Source organism: Mytilus galloprovincialis, chromosome 4, assembly GCF_965363235.1.
Source record: "Mytilus galloprovincialis chromosome 4, xbMytGall1.hap1.1, whole genome shotgun sequence".
NCBI lineage: Eukaryota > Metazoa > Mollusca > Bivalvia > Mytilida > Mytilidae > Mytilus > Mytilus galloprovincialis.
This window is the reverse complement of record NC_134841.1, coordinates 77,714,806-77,733,787: the sequence shown is the minus strand read 5'-3', so window position 1 is coordinate 77,733,787 and position 18,982 is coordinate 77,714,806. Positions and strand designations below refer to the sequence as shown.

At 33.1% G+C, this 18,982-nt stretch overlaps 1 protein-coding gene across 1 annotated transcript in view; it reads left to right on the top strand.

Annotated features, from left to right (window-relative positions):
- The first annotated feature begins 4,478 nt into the window (after positions 1-4,478).
- Positions 4,479-18,982, top strand: part of LOC143073002 (TELO2-interacting protein 2-like) — a 30,563-nt gene continuing 16,059 nt past the window's right edge. Inside the window, exon 1 of the mRNA XM_076248209.1 lies at positions 4,479-4,569. The gene's annotated coding sequence lies outside the window, so the exon portion shown is untranslated. The remainder of the gene's footprint in view (positions 4,570-18,982) is intronic.

The window sequence follows — 18,982 nt, the reverse complement described above, 5'->3', positions numbered from 1 at the left end:
GAGTTCCACAACTTGGCTGCCTCAAAGCTAAAACGCTTTTTGCCATAATGATACCTTTTAGTTCTAGGTTGTGGTCAATCAAATGTGAGTTTATATCTACCATTATTGTAGTCATTGTAGATGAATCTGAGCGCTCGTTCTTGAAGTTTTTCATTATACGCCCGTCGTCTTTTAGACGGGACGTATTATGGTATACCGTTGTCCGTCCGTCCGTCCGTCGTCCACACTTCGGACAATAACTCAAAAACACTTTCACCAATTTCCATGAAACTTAAGTGAATTGTTTATATCTATTGACGTAAGCTCCCTTTCGTTTTTTTTTAATTTCAGATTTTAAGTTTTGGATTTATGGGGCTTTATTCATAAAAAAGGGGGGATTTTCAACACTTCGGACAATAACTCAAAAAGGCTTTCACCAATGTCCATGAAACTTTGGTGAATTGTTTATATCTATTGATGTAAGCTCCCTTTCAATTTTTATAAATTTCAGATTTTAAGTTTTGGATTTATGGGGCTTTATTCATAAAAAAAGGGGGATTTTCAACACTTCGGACAATAATTCAAAAAGGCTTTCACCAATGTCCATGAAACTTTGGTGAATTGTTTATATCTATTGATGTAAGCTCCCTTTCAATTTTTATAAATTTCAGATTTTAAGTTTTGGATTTATGGGGCTTTATTCATAAAAAAAAAGGGGGATTTTCAACACTTCGGACAATAACTCAAAAAGGCTTTCACCAATGTCCATGAAACTTTGGTGAATTGTTTATATCTATTGATGTAAACTCCCTTTCAATTTTTATAAATTTCAGATTTTACATTTCCGTGTTATGAATTTTTATGCTTAAAAAAGGGGGGATTTTCCAATTTTGGGACAATAACTAACACTTTCACAAAATTTTATGCAACTTTGATAAATTGTTTATATCTATTGACATAAGCTCCCTTTCCATTTTTATAAATTTTAGATTTTACGTTTTCTTAAGTAATGAATTTTTATACTTAAAAAAGGGGGATTTTATGAAACTTTGGTGAATATATTAATGTAACATCCCTTTTGATTTGTATATATATTTCTAGTTGATCATATGAATTCATTTAAAGCATAAAAGACAAGTTAAAAGAGCAACGGGCGTATCATGCGCTAAAGCGCAGCCCTTTATTTTTAGTTGTTGCGCTCGCTACAAAAATGCCATGTGAGTGGACAGTAACTTAAGTTTGACGTGATGACAGAATGGTTAATTGTAATTTTTGCCAGTTTGTTCAAGCCAGTGTGATCCAATTCTTTTCAGAATGTTTATCTGTTTAGCTGCTTTTTTGCAGATGTTAGAAATATGTTGGTTGAAGTTAAGCTTTAAATCAATGGTTACTCCTAGTAGTTTTACTTCATCGTCGCAATTGATGTTGTTTACATTTAAGTTGAAGACTATGTTGTTTTTATGTGTTTTACTACCAATCGCTATGGCTTTGAATTTTTCTGGATTAGCCTGCATTTATTTTGTGAGAACCATGAAATTAATGAACCACTGCCTCCCTCCAAGGATTTAATAACTAAAGCCAAAAAAGAACCAGATTTTGAAAGGATATTGACATCTGCGTATTTATATTTAAAGTCACAGTTTTTTACAAAGAGAAAAATATCGTTTATAAAAATGTTAAATAAAACTGGGCCTAGTATAGAGCCCCGTGGTACACCTTTATAAATTTCAAACATTTAACTAATACTTTGACCAATTTTGACACATTATACAGTTTTCTATCAGTCTGGTAACTAACTAGTTATTGGAGAGCAGATTATAGAAACAAAACTACATAAATCATTTTTCTAATATTTGAAAAACCTTTTCTAATATTAGAAATACCTTTTCTAATATTAGAAATACATTTTTTAATATTAGAAATACATTTTCTAGAAATAAATTAATATTAGAAAATGATTTTCTAATGTTAAAAAATATGATACTTTTTAATATTAGAAAATGATTTCTTAAGATTTAGATTAATAAAAAAATGAATTTGTACAGCCTGTCTATGCATGGATATCTAGATATTGACATTTATTCTATGAATGTTGGATATAATGTATATTATCATATTTGGACGCTTGTTTATGGTCATAAAGTATTCAGAAGTAAATTTTGTTAAAAAAAAACCCTGTTTTCCGTATTTTACTTATAAATGGACTTAAGCCTTTTCCAACTGATTTTTATTGTTCGTTCTTATATTGTACTGTTATACCACTGTCCTAGGTTAGGGGAGGGTTGGGATCTCGCTAACATGTGTAACCCCGCCACATTCTGTATGTATGTGTCTGTCTCAAGTCAGGAGCCTGTAATTCAGTGGTTGTCGTTTGTTTATGTGTTACATATTTGTTCTTCGTTTATTCTTTTATACATAAATAAGGCTGTTTGTTGGTCTCTTGTGGAGAGTTGTCTCATTGACAATCATACCACATCTTCTTTTTTATATTAGTTTTTCTGCCAGGATCCATTACATTCACTCTGTGTAATTAGTTTTAATAACTTTCTTTAACTATCCTGGATTTGTACCAAACTTTGACAGAAGCTTGTTCATGATCAAAAGCTAGTGTCTAGAAGAAAATTTTGTTAAAATGTCGTCAGTCCTGTTTGTCTATATTTTACTTATAAATTGACTAAGTTTCTCTTCCAGTTAACATAACATACAGTCTGCAGTTAAAGATTTTAAGACATTTAGTAGATTCATAAACTATCCTGGATTTTTACCAAACTCGGCCAGAAGCTTCTTACAATCAAAAGATAGAATCTAGAGGAACATTTTTATTCTTTTTTTCCACATTTTTTAAGCCTGCGACTAACAGCAAAAGTAGGTGAGACACTGGGTTCCGCGCAACCTTTACGAATTTTTTTATTTTCTCGTCTGCAACAAAAAAGCCACATATACGTAGTCCTTTCAAGGATATACTAACCCTAACCCTAGATTTTATGTGCAGCGTATGTGAAGTGAAGCAATCAATAAAATGCTTTTAAAGTACTAGTTTTACTTTTTTTTTTTTGTTTCTCTTGCGCCTGAATGATATATTTTGTTCAGTGGTGGTATTTACAATTGGAAGATCTTAAATATAAAAACGATTCCAAATTGACTTGACTGTGTGCGTGTGTGTGTGATTCATACTTCTGTTTTCCATTTTACGCATATTCATACAAACAACCAGGATTATACAAAGTACCGCAAATTTCTTGGCAAACGGAAATTAGAAATCGACCTGTAAACTTTGAAAAAACATTTCAAGGTAATCCAATTGACATGCCCGTAGTTTGGTATTTATCGTCTCGATAGTAATTCTCCATATGACATCATTGTGTATTTCAAGCCAATACACCAGCTGACTGAATGTGTTGATTGCTAATTAATGCATCCTAACTAGATTTTCCACACTAAGTTTTCTTTTTACATTTTATCTCTGTAGATACAGCTCTACCTTGTAATATAATACTAGCTGCGGACCTTGTTTCCTTCTTTTGTTTCAACTGTTTGATTTTGTTTTTTTACTAAGCAGAGGTCGTAAGCATCATTTGTTACAAATTACAATATCATAAATAAATATACATGTATCATTCAAATACTAAATAAGGAGATGTGGTAAGATAACTTATTTGACAACTTATCAAAATTAAATGAAGCTTGTTTTTTTCCATGCAGCAAATTTCTATCACAATTAGCAGTCACAGATGTTTTTTTTATTCCTAATGTCATGTACATGTAGTATTAGAAATGCCTCTCGAGTGTTGCCTGGCAATCAAAATTACGAAATACCATCAAGAATATATAACTATATAAAACAACCACCACGAAACTGGTCATTGAATTTGTGTCCTCGCAGATTTATATAGTGTAGACTCCAATAAAATCATATTATACCAGTGTTGGTGCTTTCAGTTGGTGCATATCGTTCGCATCAAACAAAATGATCATACTTCTTCACTAAAAACATAACGATAAAATCTACTGAAAATATGTTTTTTCTGTGTTTAATATCAAATTTCGAACATGATAATTATTTTTCTCTTTCCACAAATGAAATAAAGGTGTATTACATGTAATATGTTTATTGTAAAAGTTTTAGGAAGCACAGTTTTCCCACTCCGCCATGTTTCATTTTGCATGCCGTGAGAACGTTTTTGGGTGTTCTCTATCAGGTCCACGTTACTGATATTAAAGATGTCTTTTGACAAGAAGAAAATTCAAAATACAATAGGAATGTGTGTAACCAGTAATAATTCATGATATTGTTATTGAAATAACCATGCACTACGTTCAACTAACGGTTAAAACTCATAGGCTTTGAGGCTTATTTTCCCTAGCGCATAATATTAAACAAGGTAGAAAAAAGCCGTCGGTTAGCGACGTTTGTCGACGTCACAGTTTTTGTGGTGAATAAATATAGCGGCGGGAATGTGCATGCAGTCATTCCCTAGCTCTTACACTGCCACGAGTGTCGGACAGTCCTTCGTTGAGTAACAAGGGTTCTTATGACAGAACTTCGATTTTAAACTCAATTTTTGATGAACTAGTCCAATACAATTTAAGGTAAGTCATTCACAGTAAAATGATGATTTCCTTTTCGATGAAATTTGTTAAAGATCGCCTATGTGCATCCTTAATAACAGATTGAAACTATCGTTTTTATTTATATTTTGTAAAGTTTTCACTGTGAACTTGTTAGAGATCGCCTATGTGCATCCTTAGTTACAGATTGAAACTATCGTTACTATTCATATTATGTACAGTTTTCACTGTGAACTTGTTAGAGATCGCCTATGTGCATCCTTAGTTTCAGGGTGAAACTATCGTTAATATTCATATGATGCACAGTTTTCACTGTGAACTTGTTAGAGATTGCCTATGTGCATCCTTAGTTACAGATTGAAACTATCGTTTCTATTTATATTTTGTACAGTTTTCACTGTGAACTTGTTAGAGATCGCCTATGTGCATCCTTAGTTACAGATTGAAACTATCGTTATTATTTATATTTTGTAAAGTTTTCACTGTGAACTTGTTAGAGATTGCCTATATGCATCCTTAGTTTCAGGGTGAAACTATCGTTACTATTCATATGATGCACAGTTTTCACTGTGAACTTGTTAGAGATCGCCTATGTGCATCCTTAGTTACAGATTGAAACTATCGTTACTATTCATACTATGTAATGTTTTCACTGTGAACTTGTTAGAGATCGCCTATGTGCATCCTTAGTTTCAGGGTGAAACTATCGTTAATATTCATATGATGCACAGTTTTCACTGTGAACTTGTTAGAGATTGCCTATGTGCATCCTTAGTTACAGATTGAAACTATCGTTTCTATTTATATTTTGTACAGTTTTCACTGTGAACTTGTTAGAGATCGCTTATGTGCATCCTTAGTTACAGATTGAAACTATCGTTATTATTTATATTTTGTAAAGTTTTCACTGTGAACTTGTTAGAGATTGCCTATATGCATCCTTAGTTTCAGGGTGAAACTATCGTTACTATTCATATGATGCACAGTTTTCACTGTGAACTTGTTAGAGATCGCCTATGTGCATCCTTAGTTACAGATTGAAACTATCGTTACTATTCATACTATGTAATGTTTTCACTGTGAACTTGTTAGAGATCGCCTATGTGCATCCTTAGTTACAGATTGAAACTATCGTTACTATTCATATTATGTACAGTTTTCACTGTGAACTTGTTAGAGATCGCCTATGTGCATCCTTAGTTTCAGGGTGAAACTATCGTTAATATTCATATGATGCACATTTTTCACTGTGAACTTGTTAGAGATTGCCTATGTGCATCCTTAGTTACAGATTGAAACTATCGTTTCTATTTATATTTTGTACAGTTTTCACTGTGAACTTGTTAGAGATCGCCTATGTGCATCCTTAGTTACAGATTGAAACTATCGTTATTATTTATATTTTGTAAAGTTTTCACTGTGAACTTGTTAGAGATTGCCTATATGCATCCTTAGTTTCAGGGTGAAACTATCGTTACTATTCATATGATGCACAGTTTTCACTGTGAACTTGTTAGAGATCGCCTATGTGCATCCTTAGTTACAGATTGAAACTATCGTTACTATTCATACTATGTAATGTTTTCACTGTGAACTTGTTAGAGATCGCCTATGTGCATCCTTAGTTACAGATTGAAACTATCGTTACTATTCATATTATGTACAGTTTTCACTGTGAACTTGTTAGAGATCGCCTATGTGCATCCTTAGTTTCAGGGTGAAACTATCGTTAATATTCATATGATGCACAGTTTTCACTGTGAACTTGTTAGAGATTGCCTATGTGCATCCTTAGTTACAGATTGAAACTATCGTTTCTATTTATATTTTGTACAGTTTTCACTGTGAACTTGTTAGAGATCGCCTATGTGCATCCTTAGTTACAGATTGAAACTATCGTTATTATTTATATTTTGTAATGTTTTCACTGTGAACTTGTTAGAGATTGCCTATATGCATCCTTAGTTTCAGGGTGAAACTATCGTTACTATTCATATGATGCACAGTTTTCACTGTGAACTTGTTAGAGATCGCCTATGTGCATCCTTAGTTACAGATTGAAACTATCGTTACTATTCATACTATGTAATGTTTTCACTGTGAACTTGTTAGAGATCGCCTATGTGCATCCTTAGTTACAGATTGAAACTATCGTTACTATTCATATTATGTACAGTTTTCACTGTGAACTTGTTAGAGATCGCCTATGTGCATCCTTAGTTTCAGGGTGAAACTATCGTTAATATTCATATGATGCACAGTTTTCACTGTGAACTTGTTAGAGATTGCCTATGTGCATCCTTAGTTACAGATTGAAACTATCGTTTTTATTTATATTTTGTACAGTTTTCACTGTGAACTTGTTAGAGATCGCCTATGTGCATCCTTAGTTACAGATTGAAACTATCGTTATTATTTATATTTTGTAAAGTTTTCACTGTGAACTTGTTAGAGATTGCCTATATGCATCCTTAGTTTCAGGGTGAAACTATCGTTACTATTCATATGATGCACAGTTTTCACTGTGAACTTGTTAGAGATCGCCTATGTGCATCCTTAGTTACAGATTGAAACTATCGTTACTATTCATACTATGTAATGTTTTCACTGTGAACTTGTTAGAGATCGCCTATGTGCATCCTTAGTTACAGATTGAAACTATCGTTTCTATTTATATTTTGTAAAGTTTTCACTGTGAACTTGTTAGAGATCGCCTATGTGCATCCTTAGTTACAGATTGAAACTATCGTTTCTATTTATATTTTGTACAGTTTTCACTGTGAACTTGTTAGAGATTGCCTATGTGCATCCTTAGTTACAGATTGAAACTATCGTTTCTATTTATATTTTGTACAGTTTTCACTGTGAACTTGTTAGAGATCGCCTATGTGCATCCTTAGTTACAGATTGAAACTATCGTTATTATTTATATTTTGTAAAGTTTTCACTGTGAACTTGTTAGAAATTGCCTATATGCATCCTTAGTTTCAGGGTGAAACTATCGTTAATATTCATATGATGCACAGTTTTCACTGTGAACTTATTAGAGATTGCCTATATGCATCCTTAGTTACAGATTGAAACTATCGTTACTATTCATACTATGTAAAGTTTTCACTGTGAACTTGTTAGAGATCGCCTATGTGCATCCTTAGTTACAGATTGAAACTATCGTTTCTATTTATATTTTGTAAAGTTTTCACTGTGAACTTGTTAGAGATCGCCTATGTGCATCCTTAGTTACAGATTGAAACTATCGTTTCTATTTATATTTTGTAAAGTTTTCACTGTGAACTTGTTAGAGATCGCATATGTGCATCCTTAGTTACAGATTGAAACTATCGTTAATATTCATATGATGCACAGTTTTCACTGTGAACTTGTTAGAGATCGTCTATGTACATCCTTAGTTACAGATTGAAACTCTCGTTACTATTCATACTATGTAATGTTTTCACTGTGAACTTGTTAGAGATCGCCTATGTGCATCCTTAGTTACAGATTGAAACTATCGTTTCTATTTATATTTTGTAAAGTTTTCACTGTGAACTTGTTAGAGATCGCCTATGTGCATCCTTAGTTACAGATTGAAACTATCGTTTCTATTTATTTTTGTAAAGTTTTCACTGTGAACTTGTTAGAGATCGCCTATGTGCATCCTTAGTTACAGATTGAAACTATCGTTACTATTCATATTATGTACAGTTTTTACTGTGAACTTGTTAGAGATCGCCTGTGTGCATCCTGAGTTACAGATTGAAACTATCGTTACTATTTATATTTTGTAAAGTTTTCACTGTGAACTTGTTAGAGATCGCCTAGGTGCATCCGTAGTTCCAGATTGAAACTATTGTAACTATTCATATTATGAACTTGTAAGAGATCGCCTATAATCATCCTTAGTTTCAGGGTGAAACTATCGTTAATATTCATATGATGCACAGTTTTCACTGTGAACTTGTTCGAGATTGCCTATGTGCATCCTTAGTTACAGATTGAAACTATCGTTACTATTCATATTATGTAAAGTTTTCACTGTGAACTTGTTAGAGATTGCCTATATGCATTCTTAGTTTCAGGGTGAAACTATCGTCAATATTCATATGATGCACAGTTTTCACTGTGAACTTGTTAGAGATTGCCTATGTGCATCCTTAGTTACAGATTGAAACTATCGTTACTATTCATATTATGTAAAGTTTTCACTGTTAACTTGTTAGAGATCGCCTATATGCATCCTAAGTTTCAGGGTGAAACTATCGTCAATATTCATATGATGCACAGTTTTCACTGTGAACTTATTAGAGATTGCCTATGTGCATCCTTAGTTACAGATTGAAACTATCGTTACTATTCATACTATGTAAAGTTTTCACTGTGAACTTGTTAGAGATCGCCTATGTGCATCCTTAGTTACAGATTGAAACTATCGTTTCTATTTATATTTTGTAAAGTTTTCACTGTGAACTTGTTAGAGATCGCCTATGTGCATCCTTAGTTACAGATTGAAACTCTCGTTACTATTCATACTATGTAATGTTTTCACTGTGAACTTGTTAGAGATCGCCTATGTGCATCCTTAGTTACAGATTGAAACTATCGTTTCTATTTATATTTTGTAAAGTTTTCACTGTGAACTTGTTAGAGATCGCCTATGTGCATCCTTAGTTACAGATTGAAACTATCGTTACTATTCATATTATGTACAGTTTTTACTGTGAACTTGTTAGAGATCGCCTGTGTGCATCCTGAGTTACAGATTGAAACTATCGTTACTATTTATATTTTGTAAAGTTTTCACTGTGAACTTGTTAGAGATCGCCTAGGTGCATCCGTAGTTCCAGATTGAAACTATTGTAACTATTCATATTATGAACTTGTAAGAGATCGCCTATAATCATCCTTAGTTTCAGGGTGAAACTATCGTTAATATTCACATGATGCACAGTTTTCACTGTGAACTTGTTCGAGATTGCCTATGTGCATCCTTAGTTACAGATTGAAACTATCGTTACTATTCATATTATGTAAAGTTTTCACTGTGAACTTGTTAGAGATTGCCTATATGCATCCTTAGTTTCAGGGTGAAACTATCGTCAATATTCATATGATGCACAGTTTTCACTGTGAACTTGTTAGAGATTGCCTATGTGCATCCTTAGTTACAGATTGAAACTATCGTAACTATTCATATTATGTAAAGTTTTCACTGTTAACTTGTTAGAGATCGCCTATATGCATCCTAAGTTTCAGGGTGAAACTATCGTCAATATTCATATGATGCACAGTTTTCACTGTGAACTTATTAGAGATTGCCTATGTGCATCCTTAGTTACAGATTGAAACTATCGTTACTATTCATACTATGTAAAGTTTTTACTGTGAACTTGTTAGAGATCGCCTATGTGCATCCTTAGTTACAGATTGAAACTATCGTTTCTATTTATATTTTGTAAAGTTTTCACTGTGAACTTGTTAGAGATCGCCTATGTGCATCCTTAGTTACAGATTGAAACTCTCGTTACTATTCATACTATGTAATGTTTTCACTGTGAACTTGTTAGAGATCGCCTATGTGCATCCTTAGTTACAGATTGAAACTATCGTTTCTATTTATATTTTGTAAAGTTTTCACTGTGAACTTGTTAGAGATCGCCTATGTGCATCCTTAGTTACAGATTGAAACTATCGTTACTATTCATATTATGTACAGTTTTCACTGTGAACTTGTTAGAGATCGCCTATGTGCATCCTTAGTTTCAGGGTGAAACTATCGTTAATATTCATATGATGCACAGTTTTCACTGTGAACTTGTTAGAGATTGCCTATGTGCATCCTTAGTTACAGATTGAAACTATCGTTTCTATTTATATTTTGTACAGTTTTCACTGTGAACTTGTTAGAGATCGCCTATGTGCATCCTTAGTTACAGATTGAAACTATCGTTATTATTTATATTTTGTAAAGTTTTCACTGTGAACTTGTTAGAGATTGCCTATATGCATCCTTAGTTTCAGGGTGAAACTATCGTTACTATTCATATGATGCACAGTTTTCACTGTGAACTTGTTAGAGATCGCCTATGTGCATCCTTAGTTACAGATTGAAACTATCGTTACTATTCATACTATGTAATGTTTTCACTGTGAACTTGTTAGAGATCGCCTATGTGCATCCTTAGTTTCAGGGTGAAACTATCGTTAATATTCATATGATGCACAGTTTTCACTGTGAACTTGTTAGAGATTGCCTATGTGCATCCTTAGTTACAGATTGAAACTATCGTTTCTATTTATATTTTGTACAGTTTTCACTGTGAACTTGTTAGAGATCGCCTATGTGCATCCTTAGTTACAGATTGAAACTATCGTTATTATTTATATTTTGTAAAGTTTTCACTGTGAACTTGTTAGAAATTGCCTATATGCATCCTTAGTTTCAGGGTGAAACTATCGTTACTATTCATATGATGCACAGTTTTCACTCTGAACTTGTTAGAGATTGCCTATGTGCATCCTTAGTTACAGATTGAAACTATCGTTACTATTCATATTATGTACAGTTTTTACTGTGAACTTGTTAGAGATCGCCTGTGTACATCCTGAGTTACAGATTGAAACTATCGTTACTATTTATATTTTGTAAAGTTTTCACTGTGAACTTGTAAGAGATCGCCTAGGTGCATCCTTAGTTACAGATTGAAACTATTGTAACTATTCATATTATGAACTTGTAAGAGATCGCCTATAATCATCCTTAGTTTCAGGGTGAAACTATCGTTAATATTCATATGATGCACAGTTTTCACTGTGAACTTGTTCGAGATTGCCTATGTGCATCCTTAGTTACAGATTGAAACTATCGTTACTATTCATATTATGTAAAGTTTTCACTGTGAACTTGTTAAAGATTGCCTATATGCATCCTTAGTTTCAGGGTGAAACTATCGTCAATATTCATATGATGCACAGTTTTCACTGTGAACTTGTTAGAGATCGCCTATGTGCATCCTTAGTTACAGATTGAAACTATCGTTACTATTCATATTATGTAAAGTTTTCACTGTTAACTTGTTAGAGATCGCCTATATGCATCCTTAGTTTCAGGGTGAAACTATCGTCAATATTCATATGATGCACAGTTTTCACTGTGAACTTATTAGAGATTGCCTATGTGCATCCTTAGTTACAGATTGAAACTATCGTTACTATTCATACTATGTAAAGTTTTCACTGTGAACTTGTTAGAGATCGCCTATGTGCATCCTTAGTTACAGATTGAAACTATCGTTTCTATTTATATTTTGTAAAGTTTTCACTGTGAACTTGTTAGAGATCGCCTATGTGCATCCTTAGTTACAGATTGAAACTATCGTTTCTATTTATATTTTGTAAAGTTTAAACTGTGAACTTGTTAGAGATCGCATATGTGCATCCTTAGTTACAGATTGAAACTATCGTTAATATTCATATGATGCACAGTTTTCACTGTGAACTTGTTAGAGATCGTCTATGTACATCCTTAGTTACAGATTGAAACTCTCGTTACTATTCATACTATGTAATGTTTTCACTGTGAACTTGTTAGAGATCGCCTATGTGCATCCTTAGTTACAGATTGAAACTATCGTTTCTATTTATATTTTGTAAAGTTTTCACTGTGAACTTGTTAGAGATCGCCTATGTGCATCCTTAGTTACAGATTGAAACTATCGTTTCTATTTATTTTTGTAAAGTTTTCACTGTGAACTTGTTAGAGATCGCCTATGTGCATCCTTAGTTACAGATTGAAACTATCGTTACTATTCATATTATGTACAGTTTTTACTGTGAACTTGTTAGAGATCGCCTGTGTGCATCCTGAGTTACAGATTGAAACTATCGTTACTATTTATATTTTGTAAAGTTTTCACTGTGAACTTGTTAGAGATCGCCTAGGTGCATCCGTAGTTCCAGATTGAAACTATTGTAACTATTCATATTATGAACTTGTAAGAGATCGCCTATAATCATCCTTAGTTTCAGGGTGAAACTATCGTTAATATTCATATGATGCACAGTTTTCACTGTGAACTTGTTCGAGATTGCCTATGTGCATCCTTAGTTACAGATTGAAACTATCGTTACTATTCATATTATGTAAAGTTTTCACTGTGAACTTGTTAGAGATTGCCTATATGCATTCTTAGTTTCAGGGTGAAACTATCGTCAATATTCATATGATGCACAGTTTTCACTGTGAACTTGTTAGAGATTGCCTATGTGCATCCTTAGTTACAGATTGAAACTATCGTTACTATTCATATTATGTAAAGTTTTCACTGTTAACTTGTTAGAGATCGCCTATATGCATCCTAAGTTTCAGGGTGAAACTATCGTCAATATTCATATGATGCACAGTTTTCACTGTGAACTTATTAGAGATTGCCTATGTGCATCCTTAGTTACAGATTGAAACTATCGTTACTATTCATACTATGTAAAGTTTTCACTGTGAACTTGTTAGAGATCGCCTATGTGCATCCTTAGTTACAGATTGAAACTATCGTTACTATTCATATTATGTACAGTTTTTACTGTGAACTTGTTAGAGATCGCCTGTGTGCATCCTGAGTTACAGATTGAAACTATCGTTACTATTTATATTTTGTAAAGTTTTCACTGTGAACTTGTTAGAGATCGCCTAGGTGCATCCGTAGTTCCAGATTGAAACTATTGTAACTATTCATATTATGAACTTGTAAGAGATCGCCTATAATCATCCTTAGTTTCAGGGTGAAACTATCGTTAATATTCATATGATGCACAGTTTTCACTGTGAACTTGTTCGAGATTGCCTATGTGCATCCTTAGTTACAGATTGAAACTATCGTTACTATTCATATTATGTAAAGTTTTCACTGTGAACTTGTTAGAGATTGCCTATATGCATTCTTAGTTTCAGGGTGAAACTATCGTCAATATTCATATGATGCACAGTTTTCACTGTGAACTTGTTAGAGATTGCCTATGTGCATCCTTAGTTACAGATTGAAACTATCGTTACTATTCATATTATGTAAAGTTTTCACTGTTAACTTGTTAGAGATCGCCTATATGCATCCTAAGTTTCAGGGTGAAACTATCGTCAATATTCATATGATGCACAGTTTTCACTGTGAACTTATTAGAGATTGCCTATGTGCATCCTTAGTTACAGATTGAAACTATCGTTACTATTCATACTATGTAAAGTTTTCACTGTGAACTTGTTAGAGATCGCCTATGTGCATCCTTAGTTACAGATTGAAACTATCGTTTCTATTTATATTTTGTAAAGTTTTCACTGTGAACTTGTTAGAGATCGCCTATGTGCATCCTTAGTTACAGATTGAAACTATCGTTACTATTCATACTATGTAATGTTTTCACTGTGAACTTGTTAGAGATCGCCTATGTGCATCCTTAGTTACAGATTGAAACTATCGTTTCTATTTATATTTTGTAAAGTTTTCACTGTGAACTTGTTAGAGATCGCCTATGTGCATCCTTAGTTACAGATTGAAACTATCGTTACTATTCATATTATGTACAGTTTTTACTGTGAACTTGTTAGAGATCGCCTGTGTGCATCCTGAGTTACAGATTGAAACTATCGTTACTATTTATATTTTGTAAAGTTTTCACTGTGAACTTGTTAGAGATCGCCTAGGTGCATCCGTAGTTCCAGATTGAAACTATTGTAACTATTCATATTATGAACTTGTAAGAGATCGCCTATAATCATCCTTAGTTTCAGGGTGAAACTATCGTTAATATTCACATGATGCACAGTTTTCACTGTGAACTTGTTCGAGATTGCCTATGTGCATCCTTAGTTACAGATTGAAACTATCGTTACTATTCATATTATGTAAAGTTTTCACTGTGAACTTGTTAGAGATTGCCTATATGCATCCTTAGTTTCAGGGTGAAACTATCGTCAATATTCATATGATGCACAGTTTTCACTGTGAACTTGTTAGAGATTGCCTATGTGCATCCTTAGTTACAGATTGAAACTATCGTTACTATTCATATTATGTAAAGTTTTCACTGTTAACTTGTTAGAGATCGCCTATATGCATCCTAAGTTTCAGGGTGAAACTATCGTCAATATTCATATGATGCACAGTTTTCACTGTGAACTTATTAGAGATTGCCTATGTGCATCCTTAGTTACAGATTGAAACTATCGTTACTATTCATACTATGTAAAGTTTTTACTGTGAACTTGTTAGAGATCGCCTATGTGCATCCTTAGTTACAGATTGAAACTATCGTTTCTATTTATATTTTGTAAAGTTTTCACTGTGAACTTGTTAGAGATCGCCTATGTGCATCCTTAGTTACAGATTGAAACTCTCGTTACTATTCATACTATGTAATGTTTTCACTGTGAACTTGTTAGAGATCGCCTATGTGCATCCTTAGTTACAGATTGAAACTATCGTTTCTATTTATATTTTGTAAAGTTTTCACTGTGAACTTGTTAGAGATCGCCTATGTGCATCCTTAGTTACAGATTGAAACTATCGTTACTATTCATATTATGTACAGTTTTCACTGTGAACTTGTTAGAGATCGCCTATGTGCATCCTTAGTTTCAGGGTGAAACTATCGTTAATATTCATATGATGCACAGTTTTCACTGTGAACTTGTTAGAGATTGCCTATGTGCATCCTTAGTTACAGATTGAAACTATCGTTTCTATTTATATTTTGTACAGTTTTCACTGTGAACTTGTTAGAGATCGCCTATGTGCATCCTTAGTTACAGATTGAAACTATCGTTATTATTTATATTTTGTAAAGTTTTCACTGTGAACTTGTTAGAGATTGCCTATATGCATCCTTAGTTTCAGGGTGAAACTATCGTTACTATTCATATGATGCACAGTTTTCACTGTGAACTTGTTAGAGATCGCCTATGTGCATCCTTAGTTACAGATTGAAACTATCGTTTCTATTTATGTTTTGTAAAGTTTTCACTGTGAACTTGTTAGAGATCGCCTATGTGCATCCTTAGTTACAGATTGAAACTATCGTTTCTATTTATATTTTGTACAGTTTTCACTGTGAACTTGTTAGAGATTGCCTATGTGCATCCTTAGTTACAGATTGAAACTATCGTTTCTATTTATATTTTGTACAGTTTTCACTGTGAACTTGTTAGAGATCGCCTATGTGCATCCTTAGTTACAGATTGAAACTATCGTTATTATTTATATTTTGTAAAGTTTTCACTGTGAACTTGTTAGAAATTGCCTATATGCATCCTTAGTTTCAGGGTGAAACTATCGTTAATATTCATATGATGCACAGTTTTCACTCTGAACTTGTTAGAGATCGCCTATGTGCATCCTTAGTTACAGATTGAAACTATCGTTACTATTCATATTATGTACAGTTTTTACTGTGAACTTGTTAGAGATCGCCTGTGTACATCCTGAGTTACAGATTGAAACTATCGTTACTATTTATATTTTGTAAAGTTTTCACTGTGAACTTGTAAGAGATCGCCTAGGTGCATCCTTAGTTACAGATTGAAACTATTGTAACTATTCATATTATGAACTTGTAAGAGATCGCCTATAATCATCCTTAGTTTCAGGGTGAAACTATCGTTAATATTCATATGATGCACAGTTTTCACTGTGAACTTGTTCGAGATTGCCTATGTGCATCCTTAGTTACAGATTGAAACTATCGTTACTATTCATATTATGTAAAGTTTTCACTGTGAACTTGTTAAAGATTGCCTATATGCATCCTTAGTTTCAGGGTGAAACTATCGTCAATATTCATATGATGCACAGTTTTCACTGTGAACTTGTTAGAGATCGCCTATGTGCATCCTTAGTTACAGATTGAAACTATCGTTACTATTCATATTATGTAAAGTTTTCACTGTTAACTTGTTAGAGATCGCCTATATGCATCCTTAGTTTCAGGGTGAAACTATCGTCAATATTCATATGATGCACAGTTTTCACTGTGAACTTATTAGAGATTGCCTATGTGCATCCTTAGTTACAGATTGAAACTATCGTTACTATTCATACTATGTAAAGTTTTCACTGTGAACTTGTTAGAGATCGCCTATGTGCATCCTTAGTTACAGATTGAAACTATCGTTTCTATTTATATTTTGTAAAGTTTTCACTGTGAACTTGTTAGAGATCGCCTATGTGCATCCTTAGTTACAGATTGAAACTATCGTTTCTATTTATATTTTGTAAAGTTTTCACTGTGAACTTGTTAGAGATCGCATATGTGCATCCTTAGTTACAGATTGAAACTATCGTTAATATTCATATGATGCACAGTTTTCACTGTGAACTTGTTAGAGATCGTCTATGTACATCCTTAGTTACAGATTGAAACTCTCGTTACTATTCATACTATGTAATGTTTTCACTGTGAACTTGTTAGAGATCGCCTATGTGCATCCTTAGTTACAGATTGAAACTATCGTTTCTATTTATATTTTGTAAAGTTTTCACTGTGAACTTGTTAGAGATCGCCTATGTGCATCCTTAGTTACAGATTGAAACTATCGTTTCTATTTATTTTTGTAAAGTTTTCACTGTGAACTTGTTAGAGATCGCCTATGTGCATCCTTAGTTACAGATTGAAACTATCGTTACTATTCATATTATGTACAGTTTTTACTGTGAACTTGTTAGAGATCGCCTGTGTGCATCCTGAGTTACAGATTGAAACTATCGTTACTATTTATATTTTGTAAAGTTTTCACTGTGAACTTGTTAGAGATCGCCTAGGTGCATCCGTAGTTCCAGATTGAAACTATTGTAACTATTCATATTATGAACTTGTAAGAGATCGCCTATAATCATCCTTAGTTTCAGGGTGAAACTATCGTTAATATTCATATGATGCACAGTTTTCACTGTGAACTTGTTCGAGATTGCCTATGTGCATCCTTAGTTACAGATTGAAACTATCGTTACTATTCATATTATGTAAAGTTTTCACTGTGAACTTGTTAGAGATTGCCTATATGCATTCTTAGTTTCAGGGTGAAACTATCGTCAATATTCATATGATGCACAGTTTTCACTGTGAACTTGTTAGAGATTGCCTATGTGCATCCTTAGTTACAGATTGAAACTATCGTTACTATTCATATTATGTAAAGTTTTCACTGTTAACTTGTTAGAGATCGCCTATATGCATCCTAAGTTTCAGGGTGAAACTATCGTCAATATTCATATGATGCACAGTTTTCACTGTGAACTTATTAGAGATTGCCTATGTGCATCCTTAGTTACAGATTGAAACTATCGTTACTATTCATACTATGTAAAGTTTTCACTGTGAACTTGTTAGAGATCGCCTATGTGCATCCTTAGTTACAGATTGAAACTATCGTTTCTATTTATATTTTGTAAAGTTTTCACTGTGAACTTGTTAGAGATCGCCTATGTGCATCCTTAGTTACAGATTGAAACTCTCGTTACTATTCATACTATGTAATGTTTTCACTGTGAACTTGTTAGAGATCGCCTATGTGCATCCTTAGTTACAGATTGAAACTATCGTTTCTATTTATATTTTGTAAAGTTTTCACTGTGAACTTGTTAGAGATCGCCTATGTGCATCCTTAGTTACAGATTGAAACTATCGTTTCTATTTATATTTTGTAAAGTTTTCACTGTGAACTTGTTAGAGATCGCCTATGTGCATCCTTAGTTACAGATTGAAACTATCGTTTCTATTTATATTTTGTAAAGTTTTCACTGTGAACTTGTTAGAGATCGCCTATGTGCATCCTTAGTTACAGATTGAAACTATCGTTAATATTCATATGATGCACAGTTTTCACTGTGAACTTGTTAGAGATCGTCTATGTACATTTCTATTTATATTTTGTAAAGTTTTCACTGTGAAGTTGTTAGAGATCGCCTATGTGCATCCTTAGTTACAGATTGAAACTATCGTTACTATTCATATTATGTACAGTTTTTACTGTGAACTTGTTAGAGATCGCCTGTGTGCATCCTGAGTTACAGATTGAAACTATCGTTACTATTAATATTTTGTAAAGTTTTCACTGTGAACTTGTTAGAGATCGCCTAGGTGCATCCGTAGTTCCAGATTGAAACTATTGTAACTATTCATATTATGAACTTGTAAGAGATCGCCTATAATCATCCTTAGTTTCAGGGTGAAACTATCGTTAATATTCATATGATGCACAGTTTTCACTGTGAACTTGTTCGAGATTGCCTATGTGCATCCTTAGTTACAGATTGAAACTATCGTTACTATTCATATTATGTAAAGTTTTCACTGTGAACTTGTTAGAGATTGCCTATATGCATCCTTAGTTTCAGGGTGAAACTATCGTCAATATTCATATGATGCACAGTTTTCACTGTGAACTTGTTAG